General features: G+C 35.7%; 1 non-coding gene across 1 annotated transcript; it reads right to left on the bottom strand.

Annotated features, from left to right (window-relative positions):
* Nucleotides 1–22,493: 22,493 nt before the first annotated feature.
* Nucleotides 22,494–22,600, bottom strand: LOC124105092 (U6 spliceosomal RNA). Its single transcript, XR_006855627.1, has one exon. It is a non-coding gene; the product is annotated as a U6 spliceosomal RNA (small nuclear RNA).
* Nucleotides 22,601–23,031: the final 431 nt, after the last annotated feature.

Here is a 23,031-nt window from a genome sequence, read left to right on the forward strand (position 1 = left end):
ATAGAGCATTAATATCCAGGATATATAAAGACCTCAAAAAACTTAACACCACCACAACAACAATAAGCCAACCCAACCAATAATTGGACTAAGGAGCTGAACAGACACTTCTCAGAACAAGATATACAATCAATCAACAAATATATGAAAAAATGTTCAACATCTGTAGTAACTACAGAAATGCAAATCAAAACTACTGTAAGATTTCATCTCTCTCCAGTCAGAATGGCAGTTATCAAGAATACAAACAACAATAAGTGTTGGCAAGGAGGTGGAGGAAAAGGCACACTCATACATTGGTGGTGGCACTGAAAATTGGTGCAACTACTCTGGAAAGCAGTATGGAGATTCCTTAGAAAACTTGGAATGGAACCACCATTTGACCCCGGCATCCCACTCTTTGGTCTATACCCAAAGGACTTAAAAACAGCATACTACAGTGACGCAGCCACATCAATGTTCAGAGCAGCTCAATTCACAATAGCCAAACTGTGGGACCAACCTAGATGCCCTTCAATAGATGAATGGATAAAGAAACTGTGGTACATGTACACAATGGAATATTACTCAGCATTAAAAGAGAATAAAATTATGGCATTTGCAGGTAATTGGATGGAGTTAGAGAATATCATGCTAGGCGAAGTAAGCCAATCTCCAAAAACCAAAGGCTTCTTTCTTTGATAAGTGGATGCTGATCCATAATGGGAGAGGTTGTGGGGAGAATGGAGGAATTCTGGGCAAAGGATAGAAGGGAAGGAGAGGAGGCATGAGGGTAGGAACAATGGTGGAATGAGATGAACATCGTTACCCTAGGTACATGTATGTAGTTACACATGTGGTATGACTGCATCATGTACAACCAGAGAAATGAAAAATTTTGGTCCATTTGTGTACAAGGTATAGAAGTGCATCCTGTTATCACATATAAATAATTAGAACAAATTGAAAAATTACAGAATAAGATGTTTGTGAATAAGTATTTCACACGTGAAATGACAGAATAATACTATGTGGGAAACTAAAAATAAGTCTGATTGTAGAAGAATCAAAGGATTTCAAATGAGAGTAAAATGAAAATATTTCAAAACAAAAAAATGAGAAATCAGAGGTAAATTACTGATTCAAAGGTCAACTACTGGATCCCTATTTCTAGTAGTATGGTGGCCTGGTAGATAAGGCAACTTCACCAAACTTCCAACTGAAAGTTAATATAGATACATTAATAGATACAAAAAGAAAAGTTACATAGATGCATTGGTGAGCTCAAAATATATTATGAAATAACAAGAAAAGTGAGTGATAGGAGACAACAAGAGAAAAGTATAAAACGCTGACTCTAGCTTTCGCAATGAAAGCGTTTGCTATTCTCAGCTGCATAGGGCTTCAGTTTTCTGATTCTGGTGGAATATGAGGAGATGGAAGGAAAAGTCAAGGACTCATCCCAGATGAAAGTGAAAAGAAGACCCATTGTAAAGCCAAGTTCCCCACTAGCTATCCCTTTAAGGTATAGTGAATTAGAAGCAAATGTGTCCCTCTCACCACTCACTGAACAGTGGAAACAAACATTGGCACAGAGTGAAAAAGAAAAATAAATTCTCCTGAGACCTTTTGAAGCAAAAGCCAATAACCACACTCAGATTTTCACTTAGTGAATTAAAATTCTTGAAACCAAGAATTTGGGTTTGCAGTAATGAACACAAATTTCTCTAGAGAAACCTACTTCCATCATGTGACTCAAAAAATCAACAAAGGTAAAATTCTAAGAAATATGAATTCATACTGAAAAGCTACAAAACATTTAAGGGCATATGGAAAAACAAATGTGAATTAACAGAAAATATAGGCAGCAGAATGAGACCCATAAATATTTCAGATAATGGAATTATCAGATAGAATTTGAAATAATATTTATAATATTTAAAAAAGAGAAACAAGATATTATAAAAAACATAAAATGTCCAAGTTATTATTTAAAAATCCAAAAACAGTTTAGAAATAATAGCCATAATAATTGAAATATCAAAGTAAAAATTTCAGTGAGCCATTAAGAAATGAGTGTGCAGGTAAATTAAAAAAAATGATCAAATATAAATAAAATAGATGAGGGAAAGGAAGTCAAGGAAAGGAAAGAGAATCGGGGAGGGGAGGGAGGATAGGAGGGAAAACCGGAAGAGAAAAAATGTGGATCATGAACTGAAATTGAATTCCATGCATGTATGAATTTGTAGGGTGAACCAAACTACTATGTATAATTATAAAGCTCTAATTTTAAAAAAAGAAGTGACTGTGTAGAGGCAGAACAAAATGGTGGCTAAGATCTTCTAGCAATGGTCTCCCAACAGAAATACTAAGCTGAACAACTATATAGACACTGAGTAAATTTGCAAGAGTTAAGGAAACTCAGTGAGAGATGATTGAGCCAGCTACTAATATAAAAAAAAGAAACAACACACTCAAGAAAGCAGGAAGGAAGAAGTGGCTGGCATCACCCCTCCCCCAATTCCAAGTACCACAGCATGGAGAGCAAGGCCTCCTGCTCAGAGGAAGAGGAAATTGAGTTCAGACCTTAAGTCTGAAACTCAGTACCAGGCCCGCCATGGTGAAACCCAGTGCCAGGCAGAGCCCCATGATCCCTATCACCAAGCCAATACCCGAGACTGAATTAGAGGAATTGTATTAGAACAAGTGACCAACTGCCTTCACCACTCCCCCACTCCAACCTCAGGTGGCAGAGCATGTAGCAAAACTCTAGCTACTGGGAGTAAATTAGGAAAACTGGCACAGATCTTTGTCTTGGAACGCAGTGGGAGGATTACAATGCTGAGACCCAGCACCAGCTAGAAAATAAAGGCCCTATACACAGGCTTGAGCTTCAGATGGAGATTCTAGACATGTAGACATGTCCTAGCATCAATTGTGAGTTCTAAGACACAGACCACTAGTGACCTGTGCCCTAGTAGGATGGACTTGTGTTTTGGCCAGCATCACTGCCAGCTGTATATGAAACTTGATGTATGCCTGAGATTTTACAGGTCCTTATAGCTGTGAGACACAAGTGGCACACAGCTTAGTATCAGCCTAAGTGGCCAAAGGATTTTCACCAATGCCATCCCAACTTTAGGCAGCAGAGCATAGAGCAAGACCCACTTGTTGGGAGTAAGAAGGGAAGTAAGCCACAAGACTTTGTCCTGGAATTTAGTGCCAGGCTAGTGAAATCTAACTTTGGGAAGAACCTAATTGGCCCTATTCCCAAGCCTGCCTTTCGATGGAACTTCTGGAACTGCCCCAGTGTCAGGGGAAGAGGGAGACCCCAATCTGTCAGACTTCTGTTTCAACCAGTATCACCTGTGGATGGTTGCAGCTGTCTTGAATGATGAGTTTACATATGCAATAGGCAGCCCATCTGGTCTTAGTGGGCTGTGGGCTCAGGGTGTGATACAGCTTGATGGAATTAGTGGACATAGGCATGGCATAAGAACCTGGGGAATCTATGGTGATTCTGCCCCAAGTTAGTGTCACAGGCTGGTGACCTTGGACAACTTTCACTTTTATTCAACACAGTGCTTGAAGTCCTAGCCAGTGCTATTGGAAAATAGAAATAAGGGCATCCAAATTGGAAAAGAGAAACACCTAAAGACTCTACCAAAAAACTGTTGGAATTAATAAATGAATTCAGCAAAGTTTCAGAATTATAAAACCAACACACACAACTCAGTAGCATTGCTTTTTGCCAATAGTGAAGTACCTGAAATAAAAATCAAGAAACCAATCTAATTTACAATAGCTACATAAAAAAAATGCCCAGGAATGAACTTAACCAAGGAGATGAAAGTTCTCTACAAGGAAAATTATAAAACATTGATGAAAGAAGTTGAAATATAGAAAGGAATTACATGATTATGGATGCATCGCTCAAATATTATGCTGAGTGAAAGAAGCTAGATACAAAAGCATATATATTATATGAAGTTATAGAATTTATATGAAATTCTACAATAGGCAAAAATATCTATGGTGAAAAAATTGTTGTTGCCTCTGCCAGGGTAGACTGGGAAGTGGCATAAGGAAGATTTTAGGTATTATGGAAATGTCCAATAGCTCTATAGCGGTACAAGTTGCATGTCATATCCATTTGCCAAAATGGTAGAGTTAACATCAGTGCATTTCAATACAGGTAAGATATCTCTTTAAAAATACCTATACAAATAATAATCAAGTTTAGGATGGGGCAGGGAGACATGCAGATATATATTGAAAAAAATGGCAGAAATTTCAAAGTTGTTGTAGCTGCCTGATGAGTATATGGGTATCTATTTTACTATTTTGCTTACTTTGTACATATTTAAAATTTGTTCATAATGAAATCCTTTAAAAATATACTAAAACTGTTAGAAGTTTCCATATAAAAGGAAACGGAAAACTAGTAGATAAATCTTAAGAAGTGGTAAAGACTGCAAAACCCGAAAATAAATAGAAAAAATTTTAAAAATGAGAATATAGAGTAAGAATCAAAGAATATTTGATTTTCTGTGTTAATTTGAGCATGACAGGGTGCCCATAATACACATATTTTTAATTAGAATTCCACAAATACAGAAGAGGAAGAATGGCCCAGAGATAATATTTGCAGAAATAATGTTTGGCAATTTTCCATAACAGATAAAAGATAAGAATCCAAAAAAATCCCAAGCAGGGAAAGAAAGGAAAAAAAGTAATAGCCATCCACATCTAGGCCTAAAAGAGTGGAGAAATAAAAACAAATATTTGATTTTCTGTGTCAATTTGAGCATGACAGGGTACCCATAATACACAGTATTTCCAGTGCATCTGTGAAGTTGTTTCTGGATGAGATTAGCATTTGAGTCAATGGACACAATAAAGCAGATTGCCCTCCCAAATGTGGTTGAACAGCGTCAAATTCATTGAGGGCCTGAATGAAACAAAAGACAGAAGAAGAATTTATCCCTTTTCCCCTGCCTCATTGCTCCAACAGGACAAGTCATCTCATCTTCTCCTGCCCTTGGACAGAGATTTATACCAGCTCTCTGCTACTCAAGCTTTCAAACTTGGATTTAATTACACCATCAGCTTTCCTGAGTCTTCAACTACCAAATATCAGATCATGGGAATTTGCAGCTCCATAATTATGTAAGCCAATTCCTCATTGTATAGCTATAAATGTAGTTATTCTATCTGTTCTGTTTCTCTAATACACATACATAGGTAAAATCAGTGACATTACAATAACTAAATTCTCAGTAGCAACAATAGAAATCAGAAGATAGTGGTATATTTTAATATAGTGAGAGAAAAGACAAAAAATAGTCAAAATGTAATAGTAGAATTAAATTCAAATGCATTTGTATGAAACTACCCTGCGATTTAATCTCACACCAGTCAGAATGGCAATTATCAAAAATACAAATAATAATAAATGCTATAGAGGATATGGAGAAAAAGGAAAATCTTTACATTGTTGATGGAACTATAAATTAGTACAACTGCTATGGAAATCAGTGTGGAGGATCCTCAAATGACTAGACATGGAACCACCATATCACCCAGCTATACCACTTCTCAGTATTTACCCTGAATAATTAAAGGCATTTTTAACTACAGTGATACATGAAAACCTATGTATATTGCAACACAATTCACAATAGCCAAACTATGAAACCAGCCTGGGTGTCCATCAGTGGATGAATGCATAAAGAAAATGTGGTATATATACATAATGGAGATTCATTTAGCCATAAAGAAAAATTAAATTATGGAATTTTCAGGAAAATCAGTGGAACTAGAGACCATCAGATTAAGCAAAATAAATAAAACTCAGAAGGTTAAGGGTCATATGTTTTCTCTCATATGTGGAAGCTAGAGAGGAAAAAGGAAAACAAAGGTGGAGTGGATCTCCTAAAAATCTCCTAAAGGAAAGAGTGGAGGGGTGGGAGACAGGGAGGGAAGGAGGAAGTGCTGGGGTGTGATATTAGCCATATCATATTGTTATATTGTGTGTATGTACAATATGTATCAACAAATTCCATCAGTATATACAACTATAATGCACTAATAAACAATGAAAAAAAGCATTTGTATAAGTGTAATAGATCAAGCTTCATTTCAATAGATACAAATTTTCAGGATGAAAAAGTTATAAATAACAGTAGAATCCATTTTGACATAATTATACAAGCTGAAAATATCTTGTTCTAATTAAGACCCCAGTACCTCTCTTTCCCCTTCCCTCTTCTTACCCCTTGCTCCCTTCCCTCCATTGATCTTTCTGCCATTGACCTGGTTACTTTTTAAAACTAATTTCTTATAGTTGTACACAATGGTGAGATTCACTGTGGTATGTACATATATGTATATAATAAAATCATGTCAGATTAATTCCACTACCTTTCTTTTTCCATTCCCCCTTCACTTCATTCCCTTCATTTCTCTTTGTCTATTTCACTAAACTTCTACCCAAACTTAATTGTGGGTTATCTTCCATATATCAGAGAAAACAGTCAAGCTTTGGTTTTGGGGGATTGGCTTATTTCACTTAGCATGATATTCTCCAGTTCCATACATTTACCAGCAAATGTTATAATTTTATTCTTATTTATGGCCGAGTAATATTCAATTGTGTATATATACCACATTTTATTTATCCATTCATCTGCTGAAGGACACCTAGGTTGGCTCCATAGCTTAGCTATTGTGAAGTGTGCTGCTATAAACATTAATGTGGCTTTGTCATTGTAGTATGCTGATTTTAACTCCTTTGGGTATACAGGGAAGAGTGGGATAGCTGTGTCGAACAGTCATCCCATTCCTAGTTTTTGAGGAATCTCTAAACTGTTTTCCAGAGTGGTTGTACCAATTTGCAATCCTACCAACAATGCATGAGTTTACCCTTTTCCCCACATCCTCACCAACGTTTATTGTTTCTTGTATTATTGATAATTCCCATTCTGACTGGAGTGAGATGGAATCTCAGTGTAGTTTTAATTTGCATTTCTCTAATTGATGTTGAACATTTTTAAATACATTTGTTGACAATTGTATTTCTTTTGAGAAGTGTCTGCTTAGTTCTTTTGCCATTAATTGATGGGATTATTTGGGTTTTTGGTAAAATTTTTCAGTTCTTTGTATATTCTGGATATTAACACACTGAGAAGCAGGTGATTTTTCTCTCATTCTATAGGCTGTCTCTCTTCATGCTCTTGATTGTTTGCTTTCTATGAAAAAATTTTAATTTGATGACATGCCATTTATTGAATTTTTGCATTTTATTTATTCATTTTTATGTGGTGTTGAGGATCAAACCTAGTGCCTCACACATGCTAGGCAAGTGCTCTACCACTGAGCAAAGACCACAGCCCCATTTATTGATTTTTTTAAAATTTTGCCTTTTGCACTTTAGAAGTCTTGTTAAGGGAGTTGGTTCTTGAGCTGATATATTGGCATGTTGGGTCTACATTTTCTTCTAGCAGGTGCAGGTTTTCTGGTCTAATTCCTAGGTCTTTGATCCACTTTGAGTTGTGTTTTGTGCAGGGTGAGAGATAGGGGTTAAATTTCATTGTACTACCTATAGATTTCCAGTTGTTCTAGCACCATTTATTAATTTCCAGTTGTTCTAGCACCATTTATTAAACAGGCTATCTTTTCTCCAATGTATGTTTTTTGGCATCTTTGTCTAGTATGAGATACATTTATTTATGCAGGTTTGTCTCTGTGTCTTCTATTCTATTCCACTGGTATTCATGCTTGTTTTGGTGCCAATACTATGCTGATTTTGTTTCTATAGCTCTGTAGTATAATTTAAGGTCTGGTATTGTTATGCCTCCTGCTTCACTTTTCTCGCTAAGGATTGCTTTAGCTATTCTGAGCCTCTTATTTTTCCAAATGAATTTCATGACTGCTCTATTTCTATGAAGAATGGCACTGGTATTTCAATGGGAATTTTATTGAATCTGTATAACAAACAAGCCTATATTTAAAGTATGGGCACAGAAAATTTTAAAATGAAGGATGATAAATATATTAGGAAAATACTAGCCAAAATAAATCTGGACTAACTATATTAATATCAGATAAAAGGAACTTTATTTTAGAAGGTGTTATCTACAATAAATATGATCTCAAATAATGACAGAAACTTCAATTTACCATTAAAATGTAATTGTAAACCTGGTAACATCATATAACATAGCTTCAAAATATAGAAAAAAGAAAATAGAAAAACTATAATCATAATGAAAAATTCTAATGCACCAATCTCAACCACTCCTAAATGAAGAAACAAATGGATATAGTAGATTTAAATGACACAATTAATGAGTTTGATCTATTTATATTATATACCTTATCTAAATGCATACACATATACAAAAATACAATGCACCCAACAGATGTTAAATTCATTTTTCTTTTCAACCACTCATGTAATGTGTATGAAAATAGACCACTTATTGAATCTTAAAGCAAGTGATATAAAAATTTTAAAGACAATTAATTTGTTCAATAAATCTTCACATCTTGTATAACCACAAGACTGGGATCCTAATTAGAATAAGGTATACTCCATGTTTGTATAAATATGTCAAAATACATTCTACTATTATGTATATCTAAAAAGAAAAAATTAAAAAAAATTTACAAAGAGAATTAAGGGCTGGGGACATAGCTCAATTGGTAGAGTGCTTGCCTTGCATACACAAGGCCATGGGTTCAATCCCCAGGACCATAAAAAAAGGATTAATTTAGAACTAGAAAAATATATTTGTGAATTAAGAAATATACTTTTAAATGACTCAAAATAAATTTTAGATTGATAAAATATATTAACAAAAATAAGAAAATGTTTAGAATTTGAATGATATAAAAATACCATCTTGTCAAAACTTAGGGGATAGAGTATAGATAAAGGAGCACATAAGAAAAAATTAGAGCTTCAAATGTTTATATTATAAAATAAGAATTAATGAGCTAAACACCCAAAGTAGATGTTCAGAATGCAAATTAAAAAGAAAAAAATCATTAGAATAAGCCCACAAAAAGAAGGAAGGAAGAACATAAAGAAAAGGAGTTAATGTATAGGAAACACACATATAACTGAGAAGATCAACAAACCCAAACATTTTTTAAAAACTTATAATATTGAAAATTCTCTGGTCAGATTTTATAAAAATTAGATTACAAATAAAAAATATTGGGAATTCAAATTGGGACATAATTATAGAGGATGAAGAAATTGAAAAAATAAGAGGATATTATGAAGAACTTTATACCAAAAAGTTTGAAAACAAACAGACAAACAAAAAACAAACAGACAAACAAAAAAACAAACAAACAATTTATAGAGAAATACTAGGTAATAAATCTGACTCAAGAAGAAATGGGAAAAAACAAAACAGTCTCAAATTCATTATAAATATCAAAATGGTAGTTAGAACACTCCCAGAAGGAATAATTAGACCCATATGTTCTTCTCATGAGCTCTACCAAATACTCAGGAAATGACTATTGGTACTCTTCTACTAATTGTTCTATGGAAAAAGAAAAACTTAAAAGGAAAATGAAAAGAGAAAGATCACTTCCCAAGTAGTTTCATAAGGCTACCAATTACAAAAATTACCAATAATATTAACTCCTAAACCTAAAAAGAACAGGACAAAAATGGAGAATTTTAGCTCATTTTTACTAATGATCATAGATGCAAAAATTATAAATAGAGTCACAAACTGGATCCAGCACTGTATTAAATGATAATTTATTACATGCAAGTTGGGTTTATCCTAGGAATGGAAAGTTGATTTAACATTAGAAAATCAGCTAATATATTTCACTACAAAATCAGATCAAGAAATTGTTTCATCATCTTAATAGATACAGAAAAAATGTTTTATAAAATTCACCTTTTATTTATGATAAAACTCTTACCAAAGTAGACACAGAAAAAAACTTAAAGGATAACTACTAAAAGCTTAGAATTTTCATTCTACTTAATAGAAAATGCTAAAAGCATTCTATTTTATATCAGGAATACACAAAAGTGTTCATTTCACTTCTATTTCACTTTGTACTAGATGATCTAGCTAGTGGAATAAGGCAGAAAGAGGAAGGAAAAGTAAGAATTTGAAAGGGGAAAATAAAATGATCATTATTTTCAAATGATATAATTGACTACAGAGAAAATTCAAAATATCTATAGAAAATGTTTTATAGTTAACTAGAGGATATAGTAAGGTTGCAAAACACAAAAGTAATATACAGCAAAATCAATTGCATTTCCATGTTTACCAGCAAGAAATTGTGGAAAAATGTATAAACAGATAGCATTCAAAATAGCACCTGAACATATGAAGTGTTCATGAATATATTTAACAGATGTTTAAGACTTTTATGGAGGAAAAAAAGGGCATTATAGAAAGACCTTAAAATATATAAATAAATGGATTGATACATATTATTCAAGGTTGGACTGCTTAATATTGTAAAAATTTTAGTTCTCCAAAAATTGATCTATAGAGTTATGAAAGGGTCAATGAAAATATTAGTGGACTGATTTTATGGAAAGGGACAATCTGCTTCTAAAATTTACATGAAAGTGCAATGTACCAAGAGTAGCTAAGGCACTCTTAAAGAAAGCTAAGGCACTTATCAGAGTTTGATAATACATCAAAAATTACCAAGCTGTAGTAATTTAGACATTATAGTATTTACCCTGGATAGACACATATGTACCCATGGAATAAAATACAGGGCCAAGAAATGTGTGTGTGTGTGTAAAATTTATGACAGAGCTGTCATTATAGATCATTGGATAAAAGTGAATATTTCAATAAATGAGGCTGAAACTACTGGTTATTCATATGAAATAAATAAAATTAGACTATCTACTTCATATCACAAACAAAAATTAATTTTAGGTAGTTTAAAAGCCTAATGGTCAAAGATAAAACTATAAGACTTTTAGAAGATATTATAGGAGAAAATTTTGATTTTGGGATAGTGAATGATTCATCAGCCAGATACCAAAAGTATAAACCATAAATGAAAAAAATAAAAATATGGCTACATTAAAAATGTGTTTACATTAAATGATGATTTGGGAAAAGAGATCTGCAACACATATCGATGGGAAAAGAAGATGCCAAAAATACATAAACAACTTTTTTTGTGGTATTGAATATTGAACCCAGGACCTTGCACATGCTAGCGTGCAGTCTTTCTTTTTTAAAGCACACACTCTTAACCATTGCACTACACCCTTGGTCCTACATAAGCACCTTTTAAAATTCAATAAGAAAAACTGGTAAAAGTCTCAATAGTTGATTCAGTAGAAGAAATATGAATTACCAATAAACATATGAAAAGATACTCAATATCTTTAATAATCAGAGAAATGCAAATTAAAATACAATAAAATACCATATTACAGTTATCAAATTGGCAAAAATGAGCAAATCTGACAAGTGTTGGGAATAAGGATGTATGACAACTTACATTACTGAGGGTGTAAACCAGCACAATCATTTTAGAAAACAATAGGACACTATCTAATAAAATTGAAACTGTACATACTATAACCCCAAAATTACATCTTTAAGTAAAATACTACATGTATGTTTTCAAACTGTGGATCATCAACCATTAATGGTTCACACAATCAAGTTTGTGGGTCATAAGCAGAAGTTTTGAAAATGAATGTGAATAGTATTAAAAATATCAGAATACATCACAGGTAGGAAATATTAGTATGATTCAGTGAGATGTTTGACTGTTATATACTGAATATATGTATATTAGTGTGATTCAATTATATGCTATATAAAAATGTGTTATACTCATAAAATGGAGTCTTGTTCAGCAGTGAAAAAGAATGAAGCAATATGAATGAATTTTAAAACATGATAAATATCTTTGGTATGATTCCATTTATATGATGTTTATAGATATGCAAAACCAAGGAATATATGCTTAAAGATTTATGTGGCAAAACCATAAATGAAAGCAAGGAAATGATAAGCAGAAAAATCAGGCAGTTGATTACCTCTGAGGAGGGAACAAAGGTAATGGAACTTGCAGGGACTCATGAGTTTCAAACTGAGTAAAAGGACTGAGGATGTTTGAGAGGAATGTGATTTTTTGTAAAGTATGGGAATCAAACCTAGGGCCTCATGCATTTTAGGCAAGTGCTCTACCACCAAGCTATGGCCCCAGCCCCCAAAGGTATGTGATTTTTAATTCTTGTGTGTATTTTATTTTTTAAGAAATCCATTAACAATTTAGTATTTAATAAAAATTCCTTTTAAAACTCAAATTCCAATTTATTGAGACACCTGACAGTTTTTCTGGTAAAGTCTGTTTTATTTATTTATTGGTCTTGAATGCTTACAGAATTTTAAAATCTTTTCTCTGCATTTTCTACCACTCTACCTAAAAAAGGCCAAAGAAAAATACTTTTTCAGCACTATGTAAGGTTCACTTTTAAGTATTTTAATCCTAGAGCAAAGCGAAATAAAAACTGCATTTCTGGAGGATAAAGAAAATATCCCCCATTCTAGTCTTAAATCTCCAAGTTCTTCATATTTCCTGAGGTTACCAACATGGCCCTCATTGATACTCATGTTTTAAACAGTTCTGCTAACAGATGCATGAAATGGCTTAGCAGCTAAGTAGAATAAAATCATATCTGTAAAAATTAATCAGCTGTGTGCTCACAGGAGATTTGTGCAGCAACAGAGAAGTACTTGAAATAAATGTGAATCTGAAATCCAGAGATTTACATATAAAATAACAAGATCATGAAAATGCACCAACCTGGAAAGTTAACATCATGCTTTACAATGAAAGGAAGAGTATCATGAATATTATGTGTATTGTCTGCTGGATACTAAAACTGGTTAATTCAGAAAATGGAAAGTGAGAGAGAATTTTCCTATTGAAAGGTCTAAAAACGAATTTTTAATCATTTCTGTACTTCAGGTAATTAAAAGAGTCTAATGAAATAATCCTGTTAATAGTTTTAGCCATGGTTTTGTAAAAGTGTAAAATGGTGCTTTGAAAGAAAATTATCATGAAATCCTCTATTAACTGAAAAAACAAACAGCTTTATCCAAAGTACATATGATGCCATTTCTGGTCCTGAGATTTCAATGAAAATTAAAAACTGTAATTTTCTCCTTTCTTTAGATGCACAAAATGTACTTATTCTGCAATTGCTTTGGCAGATGACACCCCCCAAAATCTTAAATAATGTCTCCTAGCCTAGTAAGACTCTTTTGTCCATTCAAAGTGGTTAGTATGACACTTTCAAATAATAGTAATATGTCAAGCAAACAATGTAAGTAAAATAAATTAATAATGATGTTTTATTGATAATCTTCTAATCAGAAGCACATTAATATGAATATTAAGTGCAGTTAAAAATGTTTACCTGCTTGAAAAGTAAGTAGAATTATGATTATTTCTGTTTAAATATTATTTCCATCTGTGGGTGGAAATTATCCCAAAGTCACATTTATTAAGTCCACTATTTCATTCCTGACGAAGATAGTAAACCTTGTCTTAGATCATTTGTTAAAAATAATTGCCATTTAATTTCATCAAAAAGTATTAAAGTGTCTTTTGGGTATTTGGCACCATTTTAATACATGAGGATTTTCACAGTAATGCATTCTGTTGTCTATAAGAATCTTCCTCAGATATTAAGAGTATATGAGGGTCTGGGGTTGTGGCTCAGTGCTAGAGTGCTTGCCTAGCACTTGCAGGGTGCTGGGTTCAATCCTCAGCACCACATAAAAATAAATAAATACAATAAAGGTATTGTGTTCAACTACAACTAAAAAATATTAAAATGGTATAGAATAGAGGACACAGAGACTAACTCATGTAATTACAGTTATCTTATATTTGACAAAGGTGCCGAAAACATACATTGGAGAAAAGATAGCCTCTTCAACAAATAGTGCTGGGAAAACTGAAAATCCATATGCAACAAAATGAAATTAAACCCCTATTTGTCACCATGCACTAAACTCAACTCAAAGTGGATCAAGGACCTAAGAATTAAACCAGAGACACTGTGTCTATTAGAAGAAAAAGTAGGCCCAAATCTCCATCATGTCAGATCAGGCCCCAACTTCCTTAATAAGACTCCCATAACACAAGAATTAATATCAAGAATCAATAAATGGGATGGAATCAAACTAAAAAGCTTCTTCCCAGCAAAAGATGCAATCGTGAGGTGAATAGAGAGCCTACTAATTGGGAACAAATTCTTACCACTCGCACATCAGATAGAGCACTAATCTCTAGAATATATAAAGAACTCAAAAATCTTTTTTTAGATGTTGATGGACCTTTATTTTATTCATTTATTTATGTGTGGTGCTGAGAATCAAACCCAGGGCCTCACACATGCTAGACAAGTGCTCTACCCCCCAAGCCACAACTGCAGCCCAGAACTCAAAAATCTTAACACCAAAAATCAAATAGCTCAACCAATAAATGGGCCAATGAACTGAACAGACACTTCTCAGAAGATGATATACAATCAATCAAGAAATGTATAAAAAAATGTTCAACATCTCTAGCAATTAGAGAAATGCAAATCAAAACTACTCTAAGATTTCATCTCTCTTCAGTCAGAATGGCAGCTATTAAGAATACAAAAAGCAGTAAGTATTGGCAAAGATGTGGGGGAAAGGTACACTCATACATTGGTGGTGGGACTGCAAATCGGTGCAGTCAATATGGAAAGCAGTATGGATAATCCTTGGAAAACTGGAAATGAAACCAGCATTTGACCCAGCTATCCCACTCCTTGTTCTATACCCAAAAGACTTAAAAATAGCATACTACAGGGACACAGCCACACCAATGTTTATAGCATCACAATTCACAATGGCTAAACTGTGGAACCAACCTAGATGCCCTTCAGTAGATGAATGGATAAAGAAAATGTGGTATATATACACAATGGAATATTATTCAACATTAAGAGTGAATAAGATCATGGCATTTGCAGGTAAATGGATGGTGCTCGAGAATATAATGCTAAGTGAAATTAGCCAATACCAAAAAACCAAATGCCAAATGATTTCTCTGATTTAAGGATGCTGATTCATAATATGTTGCAGAGGGGGGGGATGGGAGGATTAAATGAACTCTAGGTAGGGCAAAGGGGGAAAGGGGAGGGAGGGGGAGGGGGAAAATAGAGGTAGGAAAGATGGTGGAATGCAATGGTCATCATTACCCTAAGTACATGTATGAAGACACGGAGTATGTGACTCTACTTTGTGTACAACCAGAGAGATGAAAAATTGTGCTCTATATGTATAATATGAATTGTAATGCATTCTGCTGTCATATACAGCAAATTAAACTTTAAAAAATTAGAAAACAGTAAATGATATTGTGATTTTAGGAGAAATAGATATTAAAATGATATGATAGTTATATAGCATGATTCTTCTATAAATTTAATTATGGAATGCGCAATAAAGTTTGAAGGCAAAGAAAAATACCTCTTGGAACCAATTTACACTAAATAACACATTTGCCCCAATGAGTATACACTGTAGTGATATTAAGAGGGTAGGATGTTGTGATTTCAGGGGAAATAGACAGATTTGGATGTCTAACACTGGAACTCATCACATAGAACATAATGAGAATGTAAACAGAAATTACCAAGGAAGAATCAAGTGATGACACTGGCAATTAATCAGGCAATGTTTTTTTTTTTCCTGAGTCATTACTACTAAATTGCCTCTTGGCATACTTTTCCCCCTTACTTCCCTTAACATAACACCAAATGTGAGTGGCAACAGTATAGCATAGAAGACTGAGTGCCTCAATTAGGAAACCAAAGAATTGGGTTCAAGTTCCAGCTTTGTTTGACCTTAGATCAATTTTTTCACCTGAGACACAATTGCCTCATCTATAAAGCAAGCAGTTTACCTTGAAAGTCTTTTCCATCCCTAACAATTTTGAGCTTATAATAATATCCTTTTCCTATTTCTATGGCATTTGTGTAGTACTTAGGAATCAGTGGCCTGGAAGAGTGGAAATGTGTTCAAGACATCTCAGGTAAATTGCCTTGCTTTGGTTGGTAAATAGTGGACATACACTAAATGAATATTGTCAAGTAATGTGCTGTAAATGTGAACTACAATGATGATTTGAATCATTGTATAACACGGATATTAATATGCATTTTGACTTTCCTTAGATGACTTTGGTGACAGCAGTAGTGTTGGCAATCTTCCCAACATTTACTATCCCCCAAAGATTGAAATGTTGGGCTAGGTGGAAAAAACCTGATAATAGATGACTTTATCCATCTGTGTTATTTATCAGAGATTTGATAGCATCCATCACTATAATACCTACTCATTGGGGTAAATGTGTTATTTAGTGTAAAATGGTTCCAAGAGGTATTTTCCTTTGTCTTCAAACTTCATTGCACATTCCATAATCAAATTTATAGAAGAATCATGCTATATAAATCTAATAGAACATCATAAATCTGGATTACTATTTTCAGGGCAAATAAGTGTCTTTATAGTATCATAAAAAAGGAATTATCATAATCAAAGATATTCTCATGAGTCAAGACAAGTTGTTAAGCAGAATAGAGGGCAATTATGAGCTTATTTGAGTGGCATCATGGAGTTACCATTGACTCGTTTCATTTATCAACCAAATGCTTGCAGTAACCCAGGTTTCTAAAACTTTAGAGTCAAACAGACTCAATATGAGGTGTGGTGAGCCGCTTCTGCCGTTTCTGCAGATTATGGTCGCCATTACAAGATGACGCTGGCTCCGCTGTGGTCTGTGACAAACAACTCCTTATCTGGGAGAGTTGGCACATGATTTTTCACCACCCTGTGAGAAAGCTCCACGCGGCAGCTTTGCATTGGGGCTTGGGATGCTTTATTAAGGCTGGGAGGGGCATCCGAGAGAGAGAAGAAGAAATATCAAGGGCCTGAATAAACTGCTGAAAGAAGATTCCTGAGTTGCGTCTTTCTTGCGGGCAAGGGGTCGCGACAAGTGGTGCCGAAACCCGGGAACCAGAACTTTCAGCAGTCAGGGGTGGTGCACCGGTTAGTCCCAGATAAGTGGGATCCGCGATCAAAGCGGGGTTAGTCCCAGGTAAGTGGGATCCGCGACCAAAGCGGGGCAGCTCCTCTGTAAACACAGAGAGAGCCTTACATTTTATTGCAGCTGCACTGTGTACTTTCGCTTTTGTTTTTTGTGCTTCTTTTGTTGTTGTGACAACAGGGACGCTCCCCTGGAAAAGGAAGAGAGCGGGGAATTCATAGAACGGAACGCTCCCCTGTAAAAGGAAGAGAGCGGGGACTTTTGTACTTTTACTTTCTTTATAGCTCTAAAAACATTATGGGCGTTGCTTCTTCAAGCCCAATTTTGTTGGCCCTAGATGTGTTGTTACATTCAAAAGGACTTAAGATAAAGCAGAGTACTTTGCAGATGTTTTTAAGAGAAGCTGATATAGCGGCTCCTTGGTTTGCTTTTTCAGGGAGTCTTACGGTTCCCAGCTGGGACAAATTAGGGAAAGATCTAGATTTCGCTCATGAGCAAGGTACCTTGCAGGGTAGCATTATACCACTTTGGAAGTTAGTTAGAGGATGTATAACAGATGGTAAATGCCAGGAAGCTGTGAGTGAGGGTCAAGCTATTCTTGAGCAATTGCATGAGGAAAAATCTGAAGGATCATGTAGTGAAGTGGCAGAGAGTATTAAAAGTAACAGTAGTGAGAAGGCAAAAGAGCCTGAAGATAAAAATAGGAGAAGGCTCTACCCAGACTTGACCGAATTAAAAACGCCTGAGAACACAAGCGACTCAGAGAGTTCTGAGGACCTTGATATATTGTTACAACAACTACATAAGATAAAAATGAAAAAGAAGAAAAAGGAGACACAGGGCACGCAGGCCTACTGTAAGAAGGGGAAGGGAGTTAACATTGGTCAACAAAACTCTGAGGAGGAGGAGGTAGAATATCTAGAAGAAGATATGGTGCCGATTGCCCCACCTCCGTATGTGGGGGGGAGCCAAGGTTCCGGGAGATCTTTTCATGCACAAGTTTGGAGGACAGTTAATACAGATATGGGACTTGCATACCCTGTATTTCAGGACAATAACAGGGGAAGATATCATGAGCCTTTAGACTTTAAGATAATTAAAACCTTGGCAGAATCTGTCCGCACTTATGGCATAGATGCCGCTTTCACTCTCACTCAGGTGGAGGGACTTACTAGATTTTGCATGACTCCCTCAGATTGGGCTAGTCTAATCCACGCTTGTGTTTCCCCAGGGAAATATTAGGAGTCCAAAGTTGGCTGTTTAATGTTTCTGGCAGTACCCAAGACTCGGAGCGAGGTAGGAGACTTAAAATTACTTCACACAATTCACAATTGTTTAATGCTACATTACCCTCCGCAGCAGTCTGTCTCCAATCTCCGTTCCTGTTTCTTTTGGCTAATGTTACATTACAGGGGATGCTTAATTGTTCTAATATTACCTGTTATTTGTCTGAGTGTTGGAATGGCTCCTGGACTAGGGAAATGGTTATGAAAATTCCAACTTTTGTCCCGATCCCGGTTACTGCAGATCCAGAGTCATTTCCTATTGTTGAACTGATTGGAGCCCGTAGAGATTTTGGAATTACGGCAGCTATGGTGACAGCTGTGGCGATATCTGCTGCTGCAGCAGTTACAGCTGGAGTAGCCATGGCCAGCCAGGTACAAACTGCTGTCACTATTAATCAGGTTATTCAACAAACATCCACCATACTTGAATCTCAAAGTAGAATTAATCAACACATTTTATCTGGGATTCTGGCTGCTAATCAAAGGATAGATCTGCTTCAAGCTCAAGTTGAGGAATTGTCTGACCTAGTACATTTGGGTTGTGTTGATCAACGTGCACATTTATGTATAACCTCTGTCAGATTTAATAATTCCAGAAATGCCTCCCGCATCATCGGAGAGTATCTATCCGGAACCTGGTCCATGGAAGCAGAAAACTTGATCCAGTCTCAACTAACTCAGATTGCTGTTTTGAATAGCACCCGTGTCGAACCAGTGACTTTGGGTCAATTCACCAGTTGGCTATCCTCTGCCTTTTCCTTTTTTAAGGAATGGGTGGGAGTGGGCATTTTTGGGGCAACGTGTTGCTTCAGTGTTGTGCTTTGTTTGTGGCTTCTCTGTCGCCTTAAAACTCGCCATGCACAAGACAAGGCTATGATCATACAAGCTCTTGCAGCTTTAGAAAATGGCAACTCGCCTCAAGTCTGGCTTGCGCATCTTAAGCAGTAAACCTTTGTCATGGTCGTTACACCCCAAGTTATTATAACATTGCACTGGGATCAACATAACTTTCCTTGTTATTCTCTTAGTGTTGGAAAGCCCTTGCACTCTGCCGGTCTTACTGCCATTGCACGCAGATGGGTTTCCACACTAGTGCTTTTCTATCCTCTTGAAGTTCGTGCCTTTCTTTCAGGGTGCTGTCAACTTGTTTGTCATTATAAACAGTCACAGTTCAGCCTCAGCTATCCCCCTTCGTCCACCATCATCACGATACAGGATGCGAGGCAAGGCACTGCACTTGAGTGATCCTTGACGTGGACCTCAAGGAGAGCATGTCCTATTGCATGCGGGTTAGACGTGTCCACGCCCCGCCCCACGAAAAAAGGCGTCGGCTGATATGGCTTCAGATCTGGGGAAGGCGCCTCCTTAGGACTGAGTCATACTATGCAGCCACTTCTGCACAGTGGGATAGGACCTCTACTCTCACCTGTATTGTTTTAAGAAAACAGAAAAGGGGGAACTGTGGTGAGCCGCTTCTGCCGTTTCTGCAGATCATGGTCGCCATTACAAGATGACGCTGGCTCCGCTGTGGTCTGTGACAAACAACTCCTTATCTGGGAGAGTTGGCACATGATTTTTCACCACCCTGTGAGAAAGCTCCACGCGGCAGCTTTGCATTGGGGCTTGGGATGCTTTATTAAGGCTGGGAGGGGCATCCGAGAGAGAGAAGAAGAAATATCAAGGGCCTGAATAAACTGCTGAAAGAAGATTCCTGAGTTGCGTCTTCCTTGCGGGCAAGGGGTTGCGACAATGAGGTAGTAGTTACAAAATAGTTTTAGATATTCTAGTATTCCAGTATACCACATGTGCAAAAAAAATTAAAAATATTGAGCTTGAAACTGCTCTATTTAGAAAGGCCTTGGATCTTGGCTTATAACTGGGAAAGTAGACTTTGGGTGGGCTCCCATCATTCCTCATCTCATAAGGATGGCATCCTGTGCCTAAAGAGTACAGACAATGGGAAGAACACCTGCCTCCCTTTTGGAGGTCTGGAACACTAGCACATGCTAGGCACTTGGTGTCTATATGACTAGCCCCATAAGAAACCTTTGGCACTGAGGGTTTTTTTTAATTTTTTAGTTATAGATGGACACAATACCTTTATTTTTTATTTTATTTAAAGAGAGAGAGAGAGAGAGAGAGAGAGAGAGAGAGAGAGAGAGAGAGAGAATTTTTTAATATTTATTTTTTAGTTTTCGGCAGACACAACATCTTTGTATGTGGTGCTGAGGATCGAACCCGGGCCGCACGCATGCCAGGCGAGCGCACTACCACTTGAGCCACATCCCTAGCCCCAATACCTTTATTTTTTATTTATTTATTTTTATGTTTTGCTGAGGATCTAACCCAATGCCTCACAGGTGCTAGGCAAGTACTCTACCACTGAGCTACAAACCCAGCCTGGCATTGAGTTTTTAATGGGCTTCCTTGGTAGACATTTCACATGTGCTGTCACAAGTGAATGCTTGAGGCAAGCACATAGTGTGTCACTACACTTGGAAAGGACACTTGTAAGTTTGTGCTTGTTTTCCTCCAGATTTTACCCCCTGCACTTTTTCTCTGACAATTTTTCTTGGTATCATTTTGTGTTAATGCATCTCAACCATAAGTATTTTAAGTCCTGTGAGTTCTTCTAGCTAATCACTGATCCTGGGGGTGGTTTTGTGGACCCCCTACACATTGTACTATTTTTATATGCTGAAATTTTAGTGTGTTTGTAAGTATTTTTAAAAATATATGAACTCTGAATCATTTATATATTGAGATGTACCCATCTATTATGCACCCATAATTGAGATAATTATATGCTACATTAAAAATTTGAATCAAACAACAGCGAACTGAATTAGAAAGTGTTCTGACCATACTTCTCACACTTTAAAAAGCTTTACAAAGTGAAAATATTTTATTTTAATTTCCATGGTTACTAAAGAGGCTGAAGATCTTATATTTATTAGTCTTATTTCCCAAGAGTTCAGAAATAGGGGTGGGGTAGGAAGAGGTATGTGCATTCAGGAAAAATAGGAGAGGATGTGTTGAAGAGTTTAGGACAAGGAAGAGATCAGAAAATTTCCTAGGCTCAAATCCAAGGCCTTAGAGTCTAATTACCCTTTCCCCTCATACCCAGAATCTCTCTGCTTTCCAGTATACTAGGAGATCTATAAAATATAAATAATAACACTATTAATATCATAAATACTTTTGTTTCATTTAAATAAGTTAGCACCTGTAAAGAACTTAGCACAATGCCTAGCAAACAAATTCTCTCCATTTTTGATATCTCTAACTAAGGGTAGGCCCTCATCATTTTATGTCTAAATTACTGTAGTAGTCTCCTTCAGACTTTCACCTTTTTGGTCGGTCATTGTGACCATAATTATTCTCACTTCTTTTTCCCTAAATCCCCACCAACCATTTTCTACTATGTCAAGTAAAATACCCTCTGCCCAACTTTCAAGGTCCTTACCCTACCTTATAAACTTACTTCTCTATATCAGTGATTCTCTCCCCATTCTTCTAAACCAGTGGTTTTCAAACTTAATTATGAATCAAAATCATTTGGAGGGCATGTTAAAACAGTTTGATGCCCTCCCTCTGGAGTTTTGATTAGTTGCTGGGTGTTGCTGATGCTGCTGGTCTGAGGACAACTCTTAAAGAAGCGTAGCCCTACATTGTCTGTCTCCTTGACTTAGTTTTCAGTTATTTTGCTTTCTGTCAATTCTATTAAACCATTCTTCCTTTTCACATCCATCTATTCTTCCCGAGCCCCACATGCTCCTCTATGTCCATCTATCTTATTTTCTTTGCCTGGAATGTTTTCTCCTCCATTATCACTAAGATCCTATTTAATCCAGTTCAAGACTCTATTAATGTTTCTATTCTTTGGACTACCATTGTTTGATATACTTTGCATTTCACAGTTTAATTCTTATGTGTTATTTTTTCTTATTTCATACATGTGACTTGTATTTTCAAAAATCTATTTTTTGGTACTTAAATATTTTAATAATGTATTTTTATTTTCAATTGACATATAGTAATCATAAATATTTATAAGGTACACTGTTGACATTTCAATAAATATAATTCAATTTGCAGTGATCAGGATAATTGGCATATCTATCACCTCAGACATTTATCATTACACAGGGGTCATGCTAATCTTCTCTGTATCACTCCTATCTTAGTATCTGTGCTGCTGAAGTGAGCATAATAATGTAAACATTTTATGGCAGGAAATTACATTTTGTTTTCCCTGCACCCCCCCCATCGACTACAGTCTAGCACTAGAGTGAATACATATGTTAAATAATCATTTAACTGATTGGTTTATGTGGTCAGGTCATCCATTTTGATTGTAAGATCATATGCTTTTCATTCTGTCCATAATTTGACTCTGAGAAAGGTAAGAATTGCAGAGGTCCAACTTCTGCCTTTAGCTTTACACAGAGAAGTCACTACAACTTGCATGCCTACGCTGTGAATATTGCCTGTCATCTTTCCAAATTTGTGTCTGTCTTAATGCACTCAGAATTACAGGGCAATGATTATTATAGAAGATTCTACATAGAACAACATGCATGATTGCAGCCTTGTACTTAATGGCAAATGGTAGCTGATTGTTTTGTTCTACCTAAGAGTG

This window comes from Marmota monax, unplaced genomic scaffold, assembly GCF_021218885.2.
Source record: "Marmota monax isolate L192 unplaced genomic scaffold, Marmota_monax_Labrador192_F-V1.1 WCK01_AAM20220418_F8-fsc00192, whole genome shotgun sequence".
NCBI lineage: Eukaryota > Metazoa > Chordata > Mammalia > Rodentia > Sciuridae > Marmota > Marmota monax.